At 45.9% G+C, this 24635-nt stretch overlaps 1 protein-coding gene across 1 annotated transcript in view; it reads left to right on the forward strand.

Moving 5' to 3' along the window:
• Positions 1 to 24635, forward strand: part of ufc1 (ubiquitin-fold modifier conjugating enzyme 1) — a 109676-nt gene that overhangs the window by 36959 nt on the left and 48082 nt on the right. The window lies entirely within an intron of this gene.

Below are 24635 nucleotides of genomic sequence, written 5' to 3' on the forward strand. Positions count from 1 at the left end.
AAGTTTCCTTCACCTGGTTGAGGTCACATTTCACAAGTTATAGTAGAATTATAAAAGACGAAATTGCTGAGCATTTGGATAGCAGTAACAGGATCATTCCGAGTCAGCATAGATTTACGAAGGGGAAATCATGCTTGACAAATCTACTGGAATTTTTGAGGATGTAACTAGGAAAATTGACAGGGGAGAGTCAGTGGATGTGGTGTACCTCGACTTTCAGAAAGCCTTCGACAAGGTCCCACATAGGAGATTAGTGGGCAAAATTTGAATACATGGTATTGGAGGTAGGGTACTGACATGGATAGAAAATTGGTTGACAGACAGAAAGCAAAGAGTGGGGATAAATGGGTCCCTTTCGGAATGGCAGGCAGTGACCAGTGGGGTACCGCAAGGTTCGGTGCTGGGACCCCAGCTATTTACGATATACATTAATGAATTAGATGAAAAGTACCATTAGCAAATTTGCAGATGATACTAAGCTGGGGGGTAGTGTGAATTGTGAGGAAGATGCAATAAGGCTGCAGGGTGACTTGGACAGGTTGTGTGAGTGGGCGGATACATGGCAGATGCAGTTTAATGTAGATAAATGTGAGGTTATTCACTTTGGAAGTAAGAATAGAAAGGCAGATTATTATCTGAATGGTGTCAAGTTAGGAAGAGGGGATGTTCAACGAGATCTGGGTGTCCTAGTGCATCAGTCACTGAAAGGAAGCATTCAGATACAGCAGGCAGTGAAGAAAGCCAATGGAATGTTGGCCTTCATAACAAGAGGAGTTGAGTATAGGAGCAAAGAGGTCCTTCTACAGTTGTACTGGCCCCTGGTGAGACCGCACCTGGAGTACTGTGTGCAGTTTTGGTCTCCAAATTTGAGGAAGGATATTCTTGCTATTGAGGGCGTGCAGCGTAGGTTCACTAGGTTAATTCCCGGAATGGCGGGACTGTCGTATGTTGAAAGGCTGGAGCGACTAGGCTTGTATACACTGGAATTTAGAAGGATGAGGGGGGATCTTATTGAAACATATAAGATAATTAGGGGATTGGACACAGTAGAGGCAGGAAACATGTTCCCAATGTTGGGGGAGTCCAGAACAAGGGGCCACAGTTTAAGAAAAAGGGGTAGGCCATTTAGAACGGAGATGAGGTAGAACTTTTTCAGTCAGAGAGTGGTGAAGGTGTGGAATTCTCTGCCTCAGAAGGCAGTGGAGGCCAGTTCGTTGGATGCTTTCAAGAGAGAGCTAGATAGGGCTCTTAAGGATAGCGGAGTGAGGGGGTATGGGGAGAAGGCAGGAACGGGGTACTGATTGAGAGTGATCAGCCATGATCGCATTGAATGGCGGTGCTGACTCGAAGGGCTGAATGGCCTACTCCTGCACCTATTGTCTATTGTCTATAATTAGGCCATTCGGCCCATCGAGTCTCCGCCGCCATTCAATTCCCCCATCCCCCTCTCTCTCTTTCTCTCTTCCCTCTCTCTCTCACACACCTTTCTCTCTCTCCCCCCTCTCTAATTCTACTATCAGTTATGACCTTATGACAAACAGGAGGAGGATTGGGGAGTGGAGGAGGTGTGTGGGAGAGAGAGGGGGAGTAGTGTGGGAATGAGAGGAGAGGGGAGAGAGAGTGCGGTGGAGCATGGGGAGAGATAGGGGGCGTGTGGGGAATGTGAGAGGTAGGAGTGTGGGCAGAGAGGGGGATGTGCGTGGGGGAGAGATGTGGAGGCACGTGGGGGAGAGAGGGGGAGGAGTGTGGCGGAGAGAATGGGAGGAGTGGTGAGTGTGTGGGGAGAATGCAGGAGTGTGGGAATGGAGAGTGTGATGTGAGTGGGGAGAGAGGGGGTGCGGAGAGAGAGGGGGATGTGTATGGGGAGAGAGATTGGAGGAGTGTAGCAAGAGAGAGGGAGTGTAAGGAGAGAGTGGGGAGGAGTGTAGAGAGAGGGGAGGAGGTGGGAAAGCACAATTGGAAAAGTGGGGAGAGAGAGAGTACAGAGAATGGGAGGAGGGAAAGAGAGAGTGAGGAATGTTGGGAGAGACGCATAATACGTTATTCTTTCAATCGTATCCCTCAGAAAGTTATCGACTCATTATCACCGCTGCCTATTAAAGTCAAAATAACAAATACACACGTCTGCACCCGCCAACGTGGATAGAACAACATGCCGTGAGAGCTCATTACAGATGAGATTAATTACTGAGAATGTCACTGCTTATACAGACCCATCACTAACCACACTGATAATGTCACTGCTTATCCAGACCCATCACTGACCACACTGATAATGTCACTGCTTATCCAGACCCATCACTGACCACACTGATAATGTCACTGCTTATCCAGACCCATCACTGACCACACTGATAATGTCACTGCTTATCCAGACCCATCACTGACCACACTGATAATGTCACTGCTTATCCAGACCCATCACTGACCACACTGATAATGTCACTGCTTATCCAGACCCATCACTGACCACACTGAGAATGTCACTGCTTATCCAGACCCATCACTGACCACACTGATAATATCACTGCTTATCCAGACCTTTGACAAAGTCTCCCTTGGTAGACCGATCCAGGAGGTGAAGGCACACGGGATTAACAGTGACTTGGTCGCATGAATTCAGAACTGTCTGACTGATAGAAGACAGAGGGTTGTGGTGGAAGGGCAATATTCAGGCTGGAGGTCTGTGACCAGTAATGAAACACAGGGATCTGTGCTGGGACCTCTGCTGTTTGTGATACACATAAATGACTTGGGCATGAATATACACGGGTTGCGTTGTAAGTTTGCGGATGACACCAAGATTTCTTGGGTTGTGGAATGTGAGGGAGGCTGTCTCAGTATTCAGTGGCGTATAGATCAATTAGAGAGATGGGAGGGGTGGGGGAAATCACAGATGCAGCTTATTCTGAGCAAATGAGAGATGTTGCAATTTGGGTGGTCAAATGTGAGTTCAAACGATATAATTAATGGCATGATACCTTAACATCAGTGATGTATAAAAGTATCTTGCGATCCAGGTTCACAGCTCCCTGAATTTGATAACGGCAGTGGACAGTTGTAAAGAGGCATATGGTACAGTTTCGTTCATTGGTCAACGAGTGGTGGTCTGTCTCAGGGATTAGTGCTGCGCTCAATGTTGTTTGTCATCTGTGTCAATGAGTTGCCTGAGAATGTAACGGACTAATGTATACGTTTGCAGTTGACACTAAAGTAGGTGGTATCACAGGCATTGAAAATGGTTGGCAAGGATTAAAGCAGGAACCTTTTCAAATTGGAAAGTGGGCTGAGAAATTTCAAATAGTGTTTCTTGCAGATGTGTGAGATTTTAAATTAGGGAAGACAAGCCAGGGCATGATCTTCACCGTGAATGGTAGTTAGTTGGGTAGTGTTGTAGAGCAGAGGGATCTCAGAATAAAAGTACATTGTTGCAAGAAAAGGGATGTAACAGGAGGATAGGGTAGTGGAGAAGATATTTTTGGCCCACTGTCTTCATCAGTCAGTGAATAAAATGTAAAAGTTGAAAAGTTATGTTCAGATAGACAAGACGTTGTTGAGGACGCACTTGGAGTAACGTGTATAATCTTACGTCACCATGTTTAGGAAATGTGCCACTAATTTGTAAAGAGTACAGAAAATATTTTCTAACATGTTGCCAGAAAACAAGGGTCGGAGCTACAGGGAAATGTTGGGCTCGCCAGGACTTTATTCCATGGAGCGCAGCAGGCAGTGCAGTGGCCTCATGGAGGTGGATAGTGTCATAGGTAGCGTCATAATGGGAACACTAAGACATTTGGACAGGTACATGAGGGGAATGGTTTAGAGGGAGATGATCCATATGCTGGCAAATGGGAATAGTTCAGATGAACTAAAATGCACCATCCCTCCCCATGAAACACGGCAACCTTTGTCCGAAATTTACGCCAGGTACAGCACTAACAAATAAACTGCTTTTAAATGGCCCTTGGATATTTTATTACCACTGAACTCTAACCTTGAAATCAGGGGAATTAAACATCAATAGATGTCAACTCTTCTCAAAGATGCAGATTAAGCATAAAACGTTATAATTGCCTGTCACGTACATTGGTCATTTTTAATAACAGTCCCTGATCATTGAGGTGTTTATTTCACTTTCTACGAGTGCCAGGTTTATACTGCATGATGGGAGATATGCTCTCTTGAATGACTTGATAAATAAACACATTAATGAAGTCTGCGTGTGTGGCAGCTTTCTCTGTGCCCCTGTGTGGACAGCCCAGACGGATGAGTTGGTCATTTACTCTCAGACCGACCTTGCTGTCTGGTCTGTAGGTTTGAATTCACACCGACTTGTCACCTGGTCTGAAGTAGTTCACTACAAAATAAACTGCAGATTGAACAGAGCCACAGCTCGTGTTCATGGGCTGGAACTAATATTCCCCAATGGGCGAAGTACACAGAACATTTACCCAACTTCCCCTTTCTCAGATCTGAAGCTGCATTTTAATTTTCAGCATTATGTATTATTCTTTCAAATGTTTGCCGGAGAGAGGCAATTAGCATTTCTAACCTGTGTTAATTAAGAAGAAAATAACAAGTTAATGAATCTTCAGCTGCCGCGTTTACCAGCGTGGATCGAGCAGCAAGATGGAGTTAGTGCTCATTAAAGTTTAGATTAACTATGGATATTGAACTTGAGTTAACCCTTTAGAGTCGAACATTTGAATTAAAAAGAGGGGATTTTTTTAGATGATCTGGGAAAAATGGATCGTTTATTTGAGCCATGACACTAACCAGATAAATGCAAAGCTAGATATTGGAAGATTGTGTTATACAGAACTAGATGGTATGTTTGTGCGAATATTGAAACATCTCCACATAACCAATCATTGTCACTTTTTATACTTTATTTGGTAAGTGTACCACTCTGTCGTATACAAATGTGTTTATTTATTTATCTCCTTTGTTTATTTATTCATTTATTTTTATTGTTTTTCTTATTTTATTTTACTTATGTCGATGTTGTGCTGTTTTATTTATATCTCTGTGAAAAATCAATAAAGACTGAAGAGAAAAAAAAGAAAGGAATCTTTATTTTACACCATATCAAATGTAAAACATCGCGGTAAGATTTAATGAGATCATATTACTGCTTATCCAGACCCAACACTGACCACACTGATAATGTGCATCCAGTGAATTGGCCTCCATTGCCTTCTGTGGCAGAAAATTCCATAAATTCACAAGTCGCTGGGTGAAAAGGTTTCTTCTCACCTCAGTTTTAAATGGCCTACCCTTTATTCTTAGACTGTGGTCCCTGGTTCTCATCTCCCCCAACATTGGAAACATTCTTCCTGCATCTAGCTTGTCCAGTAATTTTATAATTTCATACGTCTCCATAAGATCCCCTCTCATCCTTCTGAACTCCAGTAAATATAAGCCCAGTCGGTCCAATCTTTCCTCATATGACAGTCCCGCCACTCCAGGGATTAATCTCGTGAACCTACGTTGCACTGCCTCAAAAGCATGGACGACCTTCCTCAAATTATGAGACCAAACCTGCACACAATACTCAAGATGTGGTCTCACCATGGCCCAATACAACTGCAGGAGGTCCTCCTTGCTCCTTTACTCAAATCCTCTCGTTATGAATGGCAACATGCCATTAGCTTTCTTCAATGCCTGCTGTACCTGCACGCTTACTTTTAGTGACTGGTGTACAAGGACACCCAGGTCTTGTTGCACTTCCCCGTTACCTCATCTGACACTATTGACATAATAATCTGTCTCTTTGTTTTTGCCGCCTAAATGGATAACCTCATATTTATCTACATTATATTGCATCTGCCATTGATCTGCCCACTCGGTCAACCTGTCGTAGTCACCCTGCAACCTCCTAACATCCTCTTTGCAGTTCACACTGTCACCCAGCATTGTGTCATCCGCAGACTTACTGGAGTTACTTCTAATTTATGGATCCCTCTGCCCTACAACACTCCCTAGCTAACTACTATTCACGGTGAAGATCATGCCCTGATTTGATTCCCAAAATTAAAACCTCACACTTATCTGGAAGAAACACCATTTGCTATTTCTCAGCCCACTTTCCAATTTGAAAAGTTCCTGCTTTAATTCTTGCTAAACATTTTTACAGTCTGTGATACCATCTACTTTAGTGTCAACTGCAAACTTAAAAATTAGTATTTGTACAATCTCATGCAACTCATTGATATGGATGACAAACAACATTTAGCCCAGCACAGATCTAATCTGTCTTCGAACTATTCATTCCAGATAACATCCTGGTGAATTTGTTCCACACTGTCTGTGGCTATAGGACATTATTTCTATAATATATTAATAATAATAATAATTCATTTATTTTATATAGCGCCTTATCGCATGCTCAAAGCGCTTTACAAAAACAATTAACATAGAAACAAACAGACAAACTATCCTGACGGAAAAGCGGCGAATACACAACGCCAGCGTCCTCTCACGTCAGGGTCCGGCAGTAGACATTAAAAAGCACAAGACACACAGATATAATTTTTTACACAAAACAGCCATCACAGTGATTGCTCTAGGCATACGCTCACTGTGATGGAAGGCAAAGTCTTATCTCCTCCTCATTCTTCTCCCGTGGTGCCACGAGGTGATCGAGGCTCCCAACTTTTTGAAGCCCCCACCGGGCGATGGAAAGTCCCAGGGCCGAGCCGAGCAGGCCGATGAAAGTCCTGAGCCCCCACCGGGCGATGGAAAATGCTGCTGCCGAGCCACGCAGGGCGATGAAGGGCCTGCGGGCGGGTCGATCGTACCTCGCGCTTCGGGGCGGTCGAAGCTGCTACGGCTGGAGCTCACAAAAGCCGGTCGCCAGCCAGGGACCTGCGAGCTCCCGATGTTGCGGTCTGCAGGGCCCACGGCCGAAGTCGGAGGTAAGTCCAGGCCCTGCGACCGGAGTCTTTGAGGTCAATCCCAGCTGGAGGCCGTCGACTCCACGATGTTAGGCCGTAGCGCGAACGGAGATACGACACGGTAAAGGTCGCATCTCCGTTGAGGAGGAGATTTGAAAAAAGGTTTCCCCCAACCCCCCCACCACCCCCCACATACACAGAGTTAAAAATAAAACAAAACGTACATTTAACGACGACAATGACAAAAAACAACAAAAAAACCAGAGAGACTGCCGGTGAGCCGCAGCTGCAGAACACAGCCACGCCCCCAAGTCACCCAAGTTCTGGTGACCAGAACTACACAAAAGGGCCTCGCAGATATTTGAAGGACAACTGAGGAGGCCGCTGCACGTGGAGGGGTAGTTAAATCTTGATTTTTCTTTATTTTCATGTTCAGCTGCAATGCAGGTTTGTTCAGAATCAGACGCAGATTGGAAGTGAAACCATCAGTGAGTTCAGGGATGTCAGTCCCGGTGAGCTGGAACCGAGACAAAAAGGTGAAATAACTATAGAGCAGAGAGATCTAGCACGACAGGCACACAGTGCATTGAAAGTAGCGTCACAGGTAAATAGTTTGGTCAAAAAGGCCTTTGGTACATCGGCCTTCATCGGTGAGAGCATTGAGTTTTGAGGTTGGGAGGTCATGTTGCAGTTGTATAAGACGTTGGTGAGGCTGCACTTAGAGTATTGTGCTCAGTGTTGGGCAGCATAGTATTGGAAAAATTGTGTCAATCTGGAAAGGGTGTTGAGAAGATTCACGAGGATGTTGCCAGGATGTTGCCAGGACTGGAGAGCCTGATCTACAGACACAGATTCAGCAGGCTAGTACTTTATTCCCTGGTGCACATGATTATCTGGGATGATCTTTTAGAGGTGGCAGACACCTGGCAGACGCACAGAGTATGGGAAGCAAGAACCAGGGGACAGAGGTTTCAGAAGGGGAGGGGGGATTTAATCGGAACCTGAGGGGTAATTTTTCACACAAAGTGTGGTGGGTGTATGGAACGAGTTGCCTGATAAGGTTTTGCAGGCCGGTACTCATAGTCATAGAGTCATAGAGTGATACGTTGTGGAAACAGGCCCTTCGGCCCAACTTGCCCACACCGTCCAACATGTCCCTGCTCCCACCTGCCTGTGTTTCATCCATATCCCTCCAAACCAGTCCGATTCATGTACCGGTCTAACAATTTCTTAAATGTTGGGATTGTCCCTGCCTCAACTGTCTCCTCTGGCAGCTTGTTCCATACATCCACCACCTTTTTGTGAAAAAGTTACCCGAACGATTCCAATGAAATATTTTCCTATTCACCTTGAAAGTATGTCCTCTGGAGCTCGATTCTCCTACTCAGGGCAAGAGACTCTGTGCATCTACCCGTTCAATTCCACTCATGATCAAATATACCTAAATAAGATCACCCCTCCTCCACTTGCGCTCCAAGGAATAGAGTCCCAGCCGACTCAACCTCTCCCTACAGGTCAGATCCTGGCACCGTCCTCGTAAAATGTAACTGTATAGTTTCCAGTTTGGCAACATTGTTCCGAAAAGAAGATTCCCAGAACTGAACATAACACTCCAAATGCGGCCTCCAGATGGTCATAGAGAGTCATAGAGTCCTACAGCACAGAAAGAGGTCCTTAGGCCCATCGTGTCCGTGCCGCCCGTTACCAAACACAGTCTAATTTTAATCCAATTTTCCCGCATTTGAACCGTAGCCCTGAATGTTGTAGCATTTCAAGTGCCCATCCAAATGCCTCTTAAACGTTGTGCGTGTTCCCGCCTCCACCACCACCCCAGGCAGTGAGTTCCAGACTCCAACCACCATCTGGGTGAAAAAGTTATTTCTCACATCCCCCCGAAACCTCCCTCCCCTTACCCTGTATCTATGTCCCCTCGTTGTTGAACCTTCCACCAGTGGAAGAAGTTCCCCGCCATCTACCTTATCTATGCCCCTCATGATCTTGTACACCTCGATCATGTCCCCTCTCAGCCTTCTCTGCTCCAGGGAAAACAACCCCAGTCTGCTCAGTCTCTCCTCATAGCCGAGGCCCTTCATCCCTGGCAGCATCCTGGTGAATCTCCTCTGCACCCTCTCCAAAGCTATCACATCCTTTCTATAATGTGGTGACCAGAACTGTACACAATACTCCAGCTGTGGCCTCACCAGTGTTCTGTACAATTCCATCATTACCCCCCCCTACTTTTATATTGGATGCCCCGGCTAATGAAGGCCAGTAACCCATATGTCTTTTTGACCACCCTGTCCACCTGTCCTGCTGCCTTCAAGGACTTGTGTACATGTACTCCAAGGTCCCTCTGTACCCCTGTCTTCCCTAGGGTCCTTCCATTCATGGTGTACTCCCTCTCCAAGTTATTCCTGCCAAAATGCATCACCTCGCACTTTTCAGGATTAAATTCCAACTGCCACTGCTCCGCCCATCTGACCATCTCATCTATATCTTCCTGCAGCTTGCAGATCCCTTCCTCGCTATTCACCACCCCCCCTAACTTTGTGTCATCTGCAAACTTGCTGATCATGCCCTGTACGTTGACATCCTGATCATTAATGTAGATTACAAACAGTAAGGGACCCAACACCGATCCCTGCGGCACCCCACTGGACACCGGCCTCCAGTCACAGAAGCAACCTTCTACCATCACCCTCTGCCTTCTGTCACTAAGCCAGTTTTTTATCCATTTTGCCAAGGTGCCCTGGATCCCATGGGCTCTTACCTTCTTGACTAGTCTCCTGTGTGGGACCTTGTGAAAAGCCTTACTGAAATCCATGTATACCACATCCACTGCACTACCCCCATCTACCTCTTCACCCCTTCAAAAAATTCAATGAAGGTAGTCAGACACGACCTTCCATTAACAAAGCCATGTTGACTATCCTTAATTAATCCTCGATCCTCCAAGTGAAGACTGATTCTGTCCCTCAGAATCTTTTCTAGCAGCTTCCCCACCACCGATGTCAGACTCACCGGCCTGTAGTTCCCAGGTTTATCTCTACTGCCCTTTTTAAATACTGGCACCACATTAGCTATCCTCCAGTACTCCGGTACATCCCCTGTTGCAAGAGAGGCTCTGAAGATTTGTGCCAGAGCCCCCGCAATCTCCTCCCTTGCCTCTCTCAGCATCCTGGGATACATCTCGTCAGAGCCCGGAGACTTATCCACTTTTAAGCCTGCCAGAGCCTCCAACACCGCCTCTCTGTCAATAGCAATATGCTCAAGAACATCACAACCCTCCTGCTCCATTTCTAAGTCCGCATCGCCCTCCTCCCTCGTAAAAACAGATGCAAAAAATCATTTAAAACATCTTCCACATCCTCTGGCTCCACACACAGCTTTCCACTATGGTCCCTGATGGGCCCCACTCTTTCCCTCGTTATCCTCTTACCCTTGATATACTTATAGAACAGTTTGGTATTTTCTTTTATTTTGCCCGCTACTGCTATCTCATGGCCCCTTTTTGCTCTCCTAATTTCTTTTTTAAGAACCGCCCTACACCTTCTGTATTCCTCTAATGATGCCTGTGCCTTAAGTTCTTGATGCCTTCCAAAAGCCCCCCTTTTTTCGAATCAATCCTACTATATCGTTCGACATCCAAGGTTCTTTGGACTTGTTTGTCCCACCCTTAAACTTTAGGGGAAAATGCTTCCTCTGTACTTTTTCAATTATTCCTTTGAATGACTCCCACTGTTCTGATGCGGTCCTCCCCACGAGAAGCTGATCCCAGTTCACCAGGGCTAACTTCTGCCTTATCAGATTAAAATCGGCCTTGCCCCAATTTAGAAATTTTCCCTCTGGTCCCTCTTTATCCTTTTCCATTACCACCTTAAATATCACTGAATTGTGATCACTGTCACCAAAGTGCTCTGCTACTGACACTTCAGCCACCTCTCCAGCCTCATTTCCCAAGATTAAGTCCAATACCGCCCCCTCCCTTGTTGGACTTTCAACATATTGGCTCAAAAAGCCCTCCTGGATGACCCTTAGGAACTCTGCACCATCTGGGCCCTTGACACTTTGGCTATCCCAATCATTATTCGGGAAGTTGAAATCCCCTACTATTACTACTCTGTTGTTTTCACACACTCCCGAGATTTGCCTAAAAATATGTTCTTCTATTTCCCTCTGACTGTTTGGGGGTCTGTAGTATACACCCAGTAAGGTGCATGCCCCTTTTCTATTTCTCAATTCCACCCAAATAGCCTCATTTGAGGAACCCGCTAATATGTCATCCCTTCTTACAGCAGAAATAGATTCTTTGATTAATACTGCAACACCGCCTCCCCTTTTTCCCTGCTCTCTGTCTCTCCTGAAGATTCTATATCCTGGAATATTGAGCTGCCAGTCCTACCCTTCCTTCAACCATGTTTCCGTAATGGCAACAATGCCGTACTCCCATGTGTTCAGTAACACCTTCAATTCATCCCCCTTGCTTCCAATACTCCTTGCATTAAAATAAATGCCGTTCAGACTTGCCCTACCCCATTGTGCTGGGGCATTCTTGTTCTGCCTCCCAATCTGACCAGTTTTTTCCTCTATATTTTCCTTCTCCTCACCCCCTATACTAGCTCCATGCTGTATCCCAACCCCCTGCCAAATTAGTTTAAACCCTCCCCAACAGTGCTAGCAAAGCTCCCCGCCAGGATATTGGTCCCCCTCTGGTTAAGGTGGAGTTCTTATATTACTGCAACATGACCTTCCAACATCCACACTCAATACTCTGGCTGATAAATGCTAATGTGCCTAATGCCTTTTTGACCACCAGATCTACCCGTGACTCCGCCTTCAAGGAACTCTGCACCTGCACTCCTAGTTCCCTCTTCTCTACAACACTACCCAGAGCCCTACCATTCACTGTGTCGGTCCTGCCCATGTTAGATTTCCCAAAATGCAATACCTCACGTTGCAATACTATACTTTGATTTGAATATATGAGTAAAGAGGTCCTTCTGCAGTTGTAATTGGCCCTGGTGAGACTACATCTGGAGTATTGTGTGCAGTTTTGGTCTCCTAATTTGAGGAAGGACATCCTTGTAATTGAGGCAGTGCAGCGTAGGTTCACGAGATTAATCCCCGGGATGGCGGGACCGTCATACGAGGAAAGATTAGAAAGAATGGGCTTGTATTCACTGGAATTTAGAAGTATGAGAGGGGATCTTATCGAAACGTATAAAATTATAAAAGGTCTGGACAAGCTAGATGCAGGAAAGGTGTTCCCCATTTCGGGGGAGTCTAGAACCAGGGGCCACAGTCTAAGAATAAAGGGGAGGCCATTTAAAACTGAGGTGAGAAAAACTTCTTCACCCAGAGGGTTGTGAATTTGTGGAATTCTCTGCTACAGAAGGCAGTGGAGGCCAACAGAATGGATTAATTTAAAATAGAGTTAGGTAGAGTTCTAGGGCCGAGCGGAATCAAGGGATATGAGGAGAAGGCAGGCACGGGTAACTGATTGTGGATGATCAGCCATGATCACAACGAATGGCGGTGCAGGCTTGAAGGGGCAAATGGTCTCCTCCTGCACCTATTTTCTATGTTTTTATGATTCTCACATTTATCTGCATTAAATTGCATCAACCATTCCTCAGTACACTTGGCTAATCGATTAAGATCCTTTTGCACTTCATCACAACCATCTTCACTGGTTTCTGCAAAACAACCCACTTTTGTATCATCTGCAAACATGCTAATCTTGCCGTGTGTGTTCTCATCCAAATCTTTGATATAGATGACAAACAGAAACGGGCCCAGCACCGAACTCTGAGGCACGCCACGAGTCACTGGCGTCCAGTCCAAGAAGCAACCTTCCACTATCACCCTCTTCTTCCTTCCATGAAGCCAATGTGCGATCCATTCAGCGATCTCCCCTTGCATCTCATGCGATCTAATTTTCAAGAGCAGGCTACCTCAAGGAACCTTCTCGAATATAATGCTGGTCCATGTATGCAATATCTACAGCTCTGCCCTGACCGACCTTTTTGGTCATGTATTGAAAAAGCTAACTATAAAAGGTACTATCAGGCACAGAGGTACTAAAGGTTCTCACTATAAAATGTAATATATAAAGATGCTAACACAAAAGTACTCTCGCAACCTATAAGGAACATTTAGACAGGTGCATGCAGAAGCCATTTATCGGAATATGTGCCGATCGCAGGCAGGTGGGACTAGTGTGGATGAGACATGTGGGCCGGTGTGGGCAGGCTGAGCCGAAGACTCTGTAAGATTCTATGACTCCATGTCTCGATAACTGGACGGTGTGTGCACAAATAGTGCTGTAATATATTCCTCACTTGTCCATGGATCTCTGTCCTGGGATCGGAGAACAGATTCACTTAGAAACATAGAAACATACAAAATAGGTGCAGGAGGAGGTCATGAGGCCCTTCGAGCCAGCACCGCCATTCATTGTGATCATGGCTGATCATCCACTTCAAGACAAATCATGTAAATCATACTTTTTTAGCAGCTCTGTTGAATGGTTAGCCATTGATCGGTAACCTGCATACATGTCCAATCATCTCCAGTGGCTCAGCACGAGGCCAATGTTGTCAATGGTGTCACTGGCGAAAATATATATGAGCATTGTGCGACGGAACTGGGAATTGGTTGTTATGTGAGATGTCCTTGGAATGGATGATTCACAGAAACTACCTGTGTGTGACGTCAGTGTGGTCAGTAATGGGTCTGGATAAGCAGTGACATTATCAGTGTGGTCAGTGATGGGTCTGGATAAGCAGTGACATTATCAGTGTGGTCAGTGATGGGTCTGGATAAGCAGTGACATTATCAGTGTGGTCAGTGATGGGTCTGGATAAGCAGTGACATTATCAGTGTGGTCAGTGATGGGTCTGGATAAGCATTGACATTATCACTGATCTTATGATCTTATAGAAACATGAAATTCTTAGGGGATTGCACAGGCTAGATGCAGAAAAAATGTTCCCGATGATGGGGGAGCCCAGAACCGAGGGTCGCACTTTAAGAATAAGGGGTAGACTATTTAGACTGATGTGAGGTTTTCACCCAGAGAGTTGTGAATTTGTGAAATTCTCGGCCACAGAAGGCATAGGAGGCCAATTCACTGGATGTTATCAAGCGAAAGTTAGATATAGCTCTTTCGGTAACTGCTTCAATTTATATGGGGAGAAAGTTTTAAAGGGGTACTGATTTAGGATGATCAGCCATGATCATGTTGAATGGTGGTGCTGGCTCGAGGGTTGAATAGCCTACTCCTGCACTTGTTTTCTATTTTCTATGTTTCTGTGTCTAAGCATTAGGTTGTGATGCTTCCATTTCATCTTAAATCCTGTGTTTTATATTTTATACCATAGGATTAATAACAATCCTATGTTTTGCATTATTGCAGATGTTTGACTCTAAAGGGTTATCTGTAATTAATCTCATCTGCAATGAGCACGAACTCCATCTTGCTCCTCTATCCACGCTGGTAAACACGGCAGGTGAAGATGCATTCATTTGTGATTTTCATCTTAATTAACTGGAATTTAGGATGAGAGGGGATCTTGTAGAACATATACAATTAACAATTATACAATTAACAATGGTTATAAATACTAATTGCCTCTCTCCGGCATACAATTTAAAGAATAACACATAATGCTGAAAATTAAAATGCGCTTCAGATCTGAGATAGGAAGAGTTGAGCAATTGTGCTGTGCCATTCACCCAGTGGGGAATATTAGTTCCAGCCGGTGAACACAAGGCGAGGTTCTGTTCAATCTGCAGTTTATTTTTTATTGAACTACCAGTTAACAGGTAGATGTTAATTCAAACCCACAGACGTGACAGCAAAGTCGGTCTGAGAGTTAATGACCAACTCACCCGTCTGGGCTGTCCACAGTGGCTTCGAAACATAGAAACATAGAAAATAGTTACAGGAGTTTGCCATTTGGCCTTTTGGGCCAGCACCGCCATTCAATATGATAATGGCTGATCATCCCAAATCAATACCCCGTTTCTGCTTTCTCCCCATGCAGCTTTATTCTGTTGGCCCTAAGAGCGATTTTTGACTCCCTCTTGAAAAACCTCCTGTGAATTTGCCTCCACTGCCTTATGTGGCAGAGAATTCCATAGATTCACAATTTATCTCAACTGGGGAGGCCGACGACAGATCAATTTTTCCTCATCTCAGTAATAATTGAGCTATCCCTTATTCGTAAACTGTGATCCCTGTTCTGGACTCCCACAACATCGGGAACATTTTTCCTGTATCTAGCCTGTCCAAACCCTTAAGAATTGTATATTTGAAAGAAGGAACTGCAGATGCTGGTTTAAACCGAAGATAGGCACAAAAAGCCGGAGTAACTCAGCGGGACAGGCAGTATCTCTGGGGAGAAGGAATGGGTGGAGACCCTTTCTCAAAATTGTATATGTTCTACAAGATCCCCTCTCATCCTAAATTCCAGTGAATTTAAGCAAACTCTCACACACTCAGTCTGTATTTCTGTGCCTATTTATTAATTAATACAAGAGAGCATTTCTCCCTTCCTGCTGTGTATAACTGGCACACATAGAAACTGAAAAAAACACCAATGATCAGAGACATGTTAAAATGACCAACGTACATGACAGGCAGTTATATCATTTTGTTGCTTAAACTGCAAGTTTGATACAATTCGACACCTATTGACGTTTAATTCCTCAGATTCCCAGGCTGGAGTTTAGTTTAAGGAGAGTGAAGCACGTGTTGGACACTTGCGAGGGAGATGAACAACGTGCCTCCGTTGTTGGTGACACCACCACCCAATACAGTATCGCCACTGTTGCGCAGTCAGTGATGTGTCTGCTATGTGGCTACAAATGGGTGGACCGATGACAGAGCACATTAGAGATTACAGAACCGCTGATTCCAGTCATGGGAACAGCAGGGAAACAGGCCCTTCGGCCCAACTCGTCTATGCAGACCGAGATGCCTATCTACGGTAATCGCATTCACCTGTATGTGTCCCGTATCCGTCCATTCCTATCCGAAACAAACGGCTGTCCAAATGCTGTTTATTTGCTGAGATGGTATCTGTCCCCACCGCCTCAAATGAAAAGATTGCTCCAGCTTTGGCCTCAGAATTCCCTTAAATCTCTCCCCTTTCGATTAAACGTAACTTCTCTGGGTTCAGAATCTCCCAGCCTGGGAAATAACTGTGACCATCTACTCAACCCTGCTGTAGTTGACATAATTTAGAAGCCTCAATAAGGTCGTCCCTCTGCATTCATGCTCCAATGAGATCAATCCCATCTGATCAAGTCTGTCCTCAAACTAACGCTGTCCATTCCAGATAACATCCTGGTGAATCTGTTCCACACTGCCTCAGGCAATAGGACATCATTTGTATAATATGGTGACCAGAACTACACAAAAGGGCCTCGCAGATATTTGAAGTACGACTGATGAGAGCGCTGCACTTGGAGGAGCACTTACGTCTTGATTATTCTTTATTTGGATGATCAGCTGCAGTGCAAGTGTATTCGCAATCAGACGCACATGGGAAGTGAAACCATCAGTGAGTTCAGAAGTGTCAGTACCGATGAACTGCAACCGAGGCAGAAAGGAGAAATTTACTGTAGAGGGATCTAGGACGACAGGTACATAGTGTGTTGAAAGTAGCGTCACAGGTTGATAGTGTGGTCAAAAAGGTTTTTGTATCATTGGCCGTCTTCTGTCAGGGCATGGTGTATAGAGGTTATGTTGCCGTTATGTAAGACGTCGGTGTAAGACGTTGGAATTTAGAAGGATGAGAGGAGATCTTATCGAAACGTATAAGATTATTAAGGGGTTGGACAAGTTAGAGGCAGGGAACATGTTCCCAATGTTGGGGGAGTCAAGAACAAGGGCCACAGTTTAAGAATAAGGGGTAGGCCATTTAGAACTGAGATGAGGAAAAACTTTTTCAGTCAGAGAGTTGTGAATCTGTGGAATTCTCTGCCTCAGAAGGCAGTGGGGGCCAATTCTCTGAATGCATTCAAGAAAGAGCTGGATAGAGCTCTTAAGCATAGCGGAGTTAGGGGGTATGGGAAGAAGGCAGGAACGGGGTACTGATTGAGAATGATCAGCCATGATCACATTGAATTGCGGTGCTGGTTCGAAGGGCCGAATGGCCTCCTCCTGCACCTATTGTCTATTGTCTATTGGTGAGGCTGCATTTGGAGTATTGTGTTCAGTTGTGGGCACCATGATACAGGAAATATTGTGTCAATCTGGAAAGGTGATAGAGGAGATTTACGAGGATATTGCCAGGACCCGTGGGCCTGATCTAGAGGGACAGGTTTAGCAGGCTAGTACTATATCCCTTGGTGCACAGGAGGATGAGGGATTATCTTCTATAGCTGAACAAAATAATGAGAGGTATAGATCTGGCAGACGCACAGAGAAGGGGAAGCAGGAACCAGGAGGCCTAGGTTTAAGATGAGGGGGGGATGTAATCCGTACCTGAGGGGTAATTCTTCACACAAAGGGTGGTGGGTGTGTGGAACGGGCTGCCAGAGGAGGTATTTCAGCCCTGTACTCATAGAGTCATAGAGAGACAAGGTGTGTAAACAGGCTCTTCTGCCCAACTTACCCACGCGAGCCAACATGCCACATCTACGATGGTCCCACCTGTCTGCATTTGGTCCATGTCCCACCAAACCTGTCCTATTCATGCACCTCTCTAACTGTTTCACGAATATTGAGATAGTCCCTGACTCAAATTCCTCATCTGGCAGCTTGTTCCATCGATCCACCACCTTTTGTGTGTAACCGTTACCCCTCAGATTCATATTCAATCATTTCCCCTTCACCTTAAATGTATGTCCTCTGGACCTCGATTCTCCTACTCAGGGCAGGAGAAGCTGAGCATCTACCCGATCTATTCCTTTCATGATCTAAAGCATGTCTATAAGATCACCCTTCATCCTCCTGAACTCCAAGGAGACCAATCCCACCCAATTGATTCTGTCTTCAAACTAACGCTGTCCATTCCAGATATCATCCTGGTGAATCTGTTTCACATCGCCTCTGGCAACAGGACATAATTTCTATAACATGGTGACCAGAACTACACAAAAGGGCCTCGCAGATATTTGAAGTACGACTAAGGAGAGCGATGCACTTGGAGGAATAGGTAAGTCTTGATTTTTCTGAATGTGGGTGTTCATTTGTAGTGCAAGTGTGTTCAGAATCAGACGCACATGGGAAGTGAAACCATCAGTGAGTTCAGAGGTGTCCGTACCAATCAGCACGAGGCAAATGTTGTCAAAGGTGTCACTGGTGAAAATATATCTGAGCAGCATGCGATGGAACTGGGTAGCTCGTTGTTACAGTATGTGAGATGTCCTTGGAATGGATGATGCAAATAACATACCTGTGTGTGACGTTTGTGTGGTCAGTGATGGGTCTGGATAAGCAGTGACATTATCAGTGTGGTTAGTGATGGATCTGGATAAACAGTGACATTATCAGTGTGGTCAGTGATGGGTCTGGATAAGCAGTGACATTATCAATGTGGTCAGTGATGGGTCTGGATATAAGCAGTGACATTATCAGTGTGGTCAGTGATGGTTCTGGATAAGCAGTGACATTATCAGTGTGGCCAGTGATGGGTCTGGATAAGCAGTGACATTATCAGTGTGGTCAGTGATGGGTCTGGATAAGCAGTGACATTATCAGTGTGGTCAGTGATGGGTCTGGATAAGCAGTGACATTATCAGTGTGGTCAGTGATGGGTATTGGTAAGCAGTGACATTATCAGTAATTATTCTCATCTGTAATAAGTTCTCACTGCATCTTGCTGTTCTATCCACGTTGGCGGGTGCAAACATATTTATTTGTTATTTTCATTTTAATAGGCAGTGCTTAAAATGAGTAAATAACTTTCTCCGGCACAGGAGTGACCGAGTGACACATAATGGGTTTCCCCCAACACTCCTCACTCTCTCTGCCTCTCTCCCTCCCCCTCCGCCCATTCTCTCTCTCCCCATACTAATCTCTCCTCTCTCTCCCCAATTTTCCGATCCTCTGACTTCCCACCTCCTCCCCTCTCTCCACACTCCTCCAATCTCTCTCCCCATACACATCCCCCTCTCTCTCCACACCCCTCTCTCCCCACTCTCCTCTCACTCTCCATCCCCACACTCCGTCTTTCTCCTCACACACTCACCACTCATCTCATTCTGTCTCCCCACATTCCTCCGCCTCTGTCTCCCCATTCCTCCCCGTCTCTCTCCCCACATTTCCCCCTCTCATTCCCCACACATTTCCACTTCTCTCTCCTCCTCTCTCTCCCCATTCCTCCATTCTCTCTGCCGATCTCTCCTACCCCACATACCTCCCCTCTCTCCCCTCACTCCTTCCCCTTTCCCACCCCTCCCCTCTCCGCCACATTCCTCCACTCACTCCCCACTCCTCCACACTCTCTCTCCCATACTCCTCCTGTCACTCATTCCCCTGTACCCCTCGCTCTCGCTACATTCCTCCCCCACCCTCCTTTCACTCTCCCCCACTCCTCCCCCTACCTCGCATTCCTCTAACTCGCTCTCCAAACTATCCTTCCACCCTCTCTTTCACACTCCTCCCCACTCTCTCCCCACTAATCCCCCTCTCCCCACACTCCTCCCGCTGTCTCAATCCCTACACTTTCCTCTCTCCCCCACCCACATCCTATCCCTCTCCCACATTACCCCCCTCCATCCTCTCTCTCTCTCCACACAATCCTTCCACCCTTTCTCTCACACTCCTCTCCCTCCGTATCCCCACTCCCCCCTTCCCTCTCCCCACTGTCCTCCCCTCTCAATTCCCACGTTCCTCCTTTATCTCCACAACCCCCTCCTCTCCCAACACTCCTCCCCCTCCATCCCCACATTCCTCCCACTCTCTCTCCACACAAACCTTCCTCCATCTCTCTCACTCCTCCCTCCCCTGCTCCTAAAACAACCTCTCTCTGCCCACACTCCTCTACATCATTATCCCCTCTCCCCCCTCTCTCTCCCCAGACTACCCCCTCGCCCGCCACATTCATCCTGCCCTCTGTCTCTCCACACTCCCTCCCTCTCCCCACACTATTCAATTCATATCGCCACCCCCCCTCCCCCCTCTCTTCCCACCCTCCATCCCCACACTCCTCCTCCTTTCTCTCCACTCCTCCCCTTTCTCTCCCCACACACCTTCCTCTCTCTTCACACTCCTCCCCTCTTCTTCCCCACACCCTTCACTCTCTTTTTCTCTGGATAAGCAGTGACATTATCAGTGTGGTAAGTGATGGGTCTGGATAAGCAGTGACATTATCAGTGTGGTCAGTGATGGGTCTGGATAAGCAGTGACATTATCAGTGTGGTCAGTGATGGGTCTGGATAAGCAGTGACATTATCAGTGTGGTCAGTGATGGGTCTGGATAAGCAGTGACATTATCAGTGTGGTCAGTAATGGGTCTGGATAAGCAGTAACACGATCTCATTAAATCTGACCGCGATGTTTTACATTTGAGATGGTGTAAAATAAAGATTCCTTTCTTTTTGTTTTCTTCAGTTTTTATTGATTTTTCACAGAGATGTAAACAAAAGAGTACAACACCATCGACATAAATAAAATAAAATAAGAAAAACATCATAAATAAATGAATAAATAAACAAAGGAGATAAATAAATAAACACATTTGAATACGACAGTGTGGTACACTTATCAAATAAAATATAAAAAGTAACAATGATTGGTTATCTGGAGATATTTCAATATTCGCACAAACATACCATCTCGTTCTATATAACCCAATCTTCCAATGTCTAGCTTTGCATTTATCTAGTTGGTGTCATGGCTCAAATAAACGATCCATTTTTCCCACATCTTCTCAAAGAATCCCTTCTTTTTTATTCAGATGTTCGACTCTAAAGGGTTAACTCAAGTTCAATATCCATAATTAATCTAAACTTTAATGAGCAATAGCTCCATCTTACTGCTCTATCCACGCTGGTAAACACGGCAGCTGAAGATGCATTAACTTGTTATTCTTTTCTTAATTAACACAGGTTAGAAATGCTAATTAACTCTCTCCGGCATACATTTGAAAGAATAACACATAATGCTGAAAATTAAAATGCAGCTTCAGATCTGAGAAAGGGGGAGTTGGGTAAATGTGCTGTGTACTTCGCCCAGTGGGGAATAATAGTTCCAGCCGGTGAACACTAGCTGTGGCTCTGTTCAATCTGCATTTTATTTTGTAGTGAACTACTTCAGACCAGGTGACAGGTAGATGTGAATTCAAACCCACAGACCAGACAGCAAGGTCGGTCTGAGAGTAAATGACCAACTCATCCGTCTAGGCTGTCCACACAGGGGCACAGATAAAGCTTCCACACACGCAGACTTCATTTATGTGCTTATTTATCAAGCAATTCAAGAGAGCATGTCTCCCATCATGCAGTGCAAACCAGGCACTCGTAGAAACTGAAATAAACACTTGAATGATCAGGGACTGTTATTAAAAATGACCAATGTATATGTCAGGTAATTATAATGTTTTCTGCTTAATCTGCATCTTTGAGAAGAGTGGACATCTATTGATGTTTAATTCCCTTGATTTCAAGGTAAGAGTTCAGTGGTAATAAAATATCCAAGGGCCATTTAATAGCAGTTTATTTGTTAGTACTGTACCTGGCGCAAATATTCAGACAAAGGTTGCCTTGTTTCATGGGGAAGGATGGTGCATTTTAGTTCATCTGCACTATTCCCATTTGCCGGCATATGATTGAATGAATGAATGAATTAATTAATTAATGATTTGGGTGAGGGAATTGAATGCAATATCTCTAAGTTTGCAGATGACACCAAGCTGGGTGGCAGTGTTAGATGCGAGGAGGATGCTAGGAGGCTGCAGAGTGACTTGGATAGATTAGGAGAGTTAGCAAATGCATGGCAGATGCAATATAATGTGGATAAATGTGAGGTTATCCAATTTGGCGGTAAGAACAGGAAAGCAGAGTATTACCTGAATGGTGGCTAATTAGGAAAAGGGGAGATGCAACGTGACCTGGGTGTCATGGTGCACCAGTCATTGAAAGCAAGCGTGCAGGTGCAGCAGGCAGTGAAGAAAGCGAATTGTATGTTAGCATTCATAGCAAGAGGATTTGAGTATAGGAGCAGGGAGGTTCTGCTGCAGTTGTACAGGGCCTTGGTGAGACCGCACCTGGAGTATTGTGTACAGTTTTGGTCTCCTAATCTGAGGAAAGACATTCTAGCCTGAGAGGGAGTACAGAGAAGGTTCACCAGATTGATCCCTGGGATGGCAGGACTTTCCTATGAAGAAAGACTGGATAGTCTAGGCTTATACTCGCTGGAATTTAGATGACTGAGGGGGGATCTTATTGAAACAATAAAATTCTTAAGGGGTTGGAGAGGCTAGATGCGGGAAGATTGTTCCCGATGTTGGGGACGTTCAGAACCAGGGGTCACAGCTTAAGGATAAGGGGGAAGTCTTTTAGGACCGAGATGAGAAAACATTTCTTCACACAGAGAGTGGTGTGTCTGCGGAATTCTCTGCCACAGAAGGCAGTTGTGGCCAGTTCATTGGCTATATTTAAAAGGGAGTTAGATGTGGCCCTTGTGGCTAAAGGGATCAGGGGGTATGGAGAGAAGGCAGGTACAGGTTACTGAGCTGGATGATCAGCCATGATCATATTGAACGGCGGTGCAGGCTCGAAGGGCCGAATGGCCTACTCCTGCACCTATTTTCTATGTTTCTATGTTTCTATGAATCATCTCCCTCAAAATCTTTCCCCTCATGCACCTGTCCAAATGGCTTAGTGTTCCCATTATGACGCTACCTATGACAATGTCCACCTCTATGAAGTCACTGCACCATCTGCTGTGCTCCATGGAATAAAGTCCTGGCGAGCCCAACATTTCCCTGTAGCTCCGACCCTTGTTTTCTGGCAACGTATTAGAAAATATTTTCTGTACTCTTTACAAATTAGTGGCACATTTCCTAAACATGGTGACGTAAGATTGTACACGTTACTCCAAGTGCGTTTTACTCACTGGCTGATGAAGACAGTGGGCCATAAATACCTTCTCCGCCACCCTATCCCCCTGTTACATCCCTTTTCTTGCAACAATGTCAACTGCAAACTTATACATTTGCCCGTTACATTCTCAGGCAACTCATTGACACAGATGACAAACAACAATGAGCGCAGCACTAATCCCTGAGACAGACCTCCACTCCTTGACCAATGAACGAAAGTGTACCATATGCCTCTTTACAACTGTCCACTGCCGTTATCAAATTCAGGGAGCTGTGAACCTGGATCGCAAGATACTTTTATACATCACTGATGTTAAGGGTCATGCCATTAATTATATCGTTTGAACTCAAATTTGACCACCCAAATTGCAACATCTCTCATTTGCTCAGAATAATCTGCATCTGTGATTTCTCCCACCCCTCCCATCTCTCTACTTGATCTATATGCCACTGAATACTGAGACAGCCTCCCTCGCATTCCCCAATCCCAGAAATCTTGGTGTCATCCGCAAACTTACAACGCAACCCGTGTATATTCATGCCCAAGTCATTTATGTGTATCACAAACAGCAGAAGTCCCAGCCCAGATCCCTGTGTATCATTACTGGTCACAGACCTCCAGCCTGAATATTGCTCTTCCACCACAACCCTCTGTCTTCTATCAGTCAGACAGTTATGAATTCATGCGACCAAGTCACAGTTAATCCCGTGTGCCTTCACCTCCTTGATCGGTCTACCAAGGGAGACTTTGTCAAATGTCCGGATAAGCAGTGATATTATCAGTGTGGTCAGTGATGGGTCTGGATAAGCAGTGACATTATCAGTATGGTCCTGTTAGGTCTGGATAAGCAGTGACATTATCAGTGTGGTCAGTGATGGGTCTGGATAAGCAGTGACATTATCAGTGTGGTCAGTGATGGGTCTGGATAAGCAGTGACATTATCAGTATGGTCTGGTAGGTCTGGATAAGCAGTGACATTATCAGTGTGGTCAGTGATAGGTCTGGATAAGCAGTGACATTATCAGTATGGTCTGGTAGGTCTGGATAAGCAGTAACATTCTCAGTAATTAATCTCATTTGTAATGAGCTCTCACGGAATCTTGTTGTTCTATCCACGTTGGCGGGTGCAGACGTATTTATTTGTTACTATGCGAAGTGGGCCCGTTGGGCCCGTCCTCGTAGGGTTTCCCATTGTAACCGGGAGGGGGAGGGAAGGAAGGGGGTGGGAGGGAAGGGGGGGAGGGAGGGAAGGGGGAGGGAAGGAGGGGGGGAGGTAAGGGGGGAGAGGGAGGGGAGGAGGGGGGGGGAGGGGTGAGGGGAGGGGGGGAGGGGAGGGGGGAGGGAGGGGGAGGGAGGTGGGAGGGAGGGGAGGAGGGAGGGGGGAGGGAGGGGGGGGAGGGGAGGGGGGAGGGAGGGCGTTAGGAGGGGAGGGAGGGGGAGGGGAGGGAGGGGGGAAGGGGGAGGTGAGGGGGGAGGAGGGAGGGAGGGATGTGGGGAGCGGGTAGGGAGGGGTGGAGGGGAGAGGGATGGGGAGGGAGGGGGGGGGTGATGGGAGGGGAGGGGGGGAGGGGGGGAGGGAGGGGGGGGTGATGGGGACCTCCCCTTTTCCCAGTTCCCCCTCTTTCCCCCCACCACCAATCCCCCTCGGCACGACCCCTGTTGTCCCCCCTCCCCAGTCCC

The sequence above is a fragment of the Rhinoraja longicauda genome, chromosome 39, assembly GCF_053455715.1.
Source record: "Rhinoraja longicauda isolate Sanriku21f chromosome 39, sRhiLon1.1, whole genome shotgun sequence".
NCBI lineage: Eukaryota > Metazoa > Chordata > Chondrichthyes > Rajiformes > Arhynchobatidae > Rhinoraja > Rhinoraja longicauda.